This window comes from Fukomys damarensis, unplaced genomic scaffold (assembly GCF_012274545.1).
Source record: "Fukomys damarensis isolate Sample0158 unplaced genomic scaffold, DMR_v1.0_HiC HiC_scaffold_39, whole genome shotgun sequence".
NCBI classification, from domain to species: domain Eukaryota; kingdom Metazoa; phylum Chordata; class Mammalia; order Rodentia; family Bathyergidae; genus Fukomys; species Fukomys damarensis.
The window spans coordinates 111,288,442-111,291,198 of record NW_022900951.1 but is presented as its reverse complement, the minus strand read 5'-3'; the positions used below and the strand labels follow the sequence as shown (position 1 = coordinate 111,291,198).

Here is a 2,757-nt window from a genome sequence, read left to right as displayed (position 1 = left end):
CTTGAGCAATGGCGGCTGGGTGAGGAGCACGCGTGGCTCTCCTTCCCATGGTGCATCGGGGCCCAGCCTACCTCCTGGGGCTTGAGCAGTGGCGGCTGGTTCCCTGGTTTTTCTGTTTTAAAGTTTCTGATACATTAACAGGAGGGACTGGGGCATTTGTATCGAGTACTCTTTGTATGGATTGGAATGGAGCTGTGTTTACATTGATTCTACTGCTATGTAAAGGTTTGCTCATCCAAGCCTGGAAAACCTGAGGCTGAGAAGCAACAGGAAGGGATGAGGATGCTGCACTCTGGTCTGTATTGAGAGAGATTGTTGCCTGAATCTGTTCCATGGGTTCCATTTGTCACTGCTGCCCTGTTGCATGTGAAGGCTGGTACAAGGTTTGAGATGCTGTGTATCCCTCGTTCGTGGACAAAACCAGAGGAAGCTTTGTAGCTTCTGGTTGTACAGAAAGTTGATTAGGCTGAGCAAGTCTAGATTAAAAGGGAAAGATTTATGCAATCTGAAGAGAAACCAGAGTATGAGTGTAGATTCAGAATGAACAGGAGGGCAAACCAGCTGGGGCATGTCCATGTTTTGTGTTGGATTCGTAGGTTGTGCGGATACAATGGCAGGACCAAGAGTCTGGTTTTCAAAATCTAGCATTGAATCCTGTATGCACTTATAGGGCCCCTGCATTTGTGCCATAAGACCTTGTACTCGCTGTCTTCTCATAAGAGGATCTCCCTGAGCCACCGGGGTCGACAAGTGGGGCGGTGGTACTGAAGGAGACAGCGGGAGTTTGCTGCTGGCGTGAATTTACCACCTCAACAGTTTCCACTGTCCAGCGCTCATTCCTTATCATCACTGCTGAACTTGGTTTCTGCCATAAATTGTGTGTTTACATACTGTGTTGGTTCAACTTCAGTTTGCTCAGTGTATTCACTTTGCTGGCTCAGGTTGAGCTCCAGTGTCCTGGTCTTCCCCTGTAGGTGCCAAGGCTGTCCCCTCTTCTCACACAGCCCATTCAGGTGGCTATGGGGGCTGTCAAAGCAGTTTGACTGAAATACATGCTCAGCGATTTCCTTTAGAGCTTTATAAATTGTCCCCCACACAGATGTTTCCTTCCCCTGCAGCAGCAAGTCCCAAAGGTGAATGGAGGCATGTTCTTACTGCTCGTTCAACCTGAAGCTCATGTCCCGCTCAGGGTCCACTAACTTGCAGAACTTGTCTAGCAGTCACAACTCCTCTGACAGGATCGGGACTCCGGTTAAGCCTTGTCTCAAGTCAGTTCACACCTCATCATCTCCTAATTTGCCCAAAACATACTCTAGTTTGAGTACAGTTTTTAACTGTTCTGTTCAGCCTCTTCTCTCATAAGCTGTTCCCGGCGTACTTTCTTCTTTATTGTTGTGTGAATATCTTGACTTAATGCCATAAAACTCCTCTGTAATTCTTTTACACATTTATTTGTGACTTCCTGGTACTGAGATAGGCCTCCAGCTGGCCTTGATTAACCCCCTCTTTGTTCATTCTTTCCTGAGAATCATCAAGCTTACTCTTGCTACTCGGGTTACTGAAGTTGCTTGTCGATTACCCCCAGAATCTGCTTCATGCCTCAGTCCGGACCGCGCCAGTGCCGCCTGCTGGGAGCTGAGTAGCATGCACAGCTTCCCCGGCCCCCGGCACCACTTCCCTCCCACAGGAACCTGATAGCTGTGGAGGTCTGGACCGCTCACTGCTCCTTCCGCTGTGGCTGTTGGCCAAGGGCATCATGCATGTGGAGCCTTTGGAGATCAGGAAGGGGAAGGGTGGCACTACATTCCAGGCAGTGTCACGCGCTCTGTGGGCACCTTCTCACTGCTGCACCAAGAGCTGTTCCTAGGTAGGTAAGAGCTAGCTGCAGCAGGAAGGACTTTCAGTGTGGCTTTTCTGATGTTGTGCTAATACTGGGAGCCACAGGAAGCCTTACCCACATGTAGCACGTGTATAGGGTTTCTCTGTTACATGGTTGTGCATGTGCCGGGACAGACGTGACTGCTGACAGAAGGTGGCACCACACTAGGTGCACTTCTATACCTCTCACCAGTGGATTCTCCTGTGTGTCCTCAGCGTGGCTCTATGATTGAAAGTCTTCCCCCAGTCACCACCTTTATACTTTTTCTCTCCTCAGTGAATTTTCTGATGCAAAGCAAGATCTGAATTGTCCCTGAGTCTTTGGTCACGATCAGGACACTTGTCCTCATCTTCGGCTTCTTCCCAGGGAAACTCAAGAATTTCAGAAAGTAAGCTGACTCCTACACATTGAGACGGTTCTACGCATGGGCTGTAGTTTTTAATCATAACTAAAAGACTTATTAACTTCTTGTAAGTGGAAGTTCCACCTTTCATTTTCCTATCAGGGACTCCAACTCCATCCTCCGATGAATTTTGTAGTAATGGAGTGATTTTCAAAGCTCAGGGCCTCTAGGCTTAATTTCTCATTTATCTCAGTGTTGCTTTCCCCTCTGATTAAGGCCCCATCCTTGAATCCCTCCTGTGTGGCCTCTCTGGTAAGTGACCTCTGGGCAGGATACAGACTTACACATTCCTCTTGAGGAAAATACACGGCCATATTGTAAAACAGAAGTGGATCCTGGGTGTCAGATGTTGGGAGCATGGATGTCACCTGGGGTGTGAGCAGCACGTTCTTTTACTGCCGTAGGAATGTGCATACAAAGGGCTGCAGAAGTAACGAGAGCCCCATCCTACCCAGGCAGAAGCAACAGGAAGCCA

At 48.6% G+C, this 2,757-nt stretch overlaps 1 pseudogene; it reads right to left on the bottom strand.

Moving 5' to 3' along the window:
• Positions 1 to 231: 231 nt before the first annotated feature.
• On the bottom strand, positions 232 to 1,755 carry LOC104854733 (annotated as a pseudogene).
• Between the last annotated feature and the right edge of the window lie 1,002 nt (positions 1,756 to 2,757).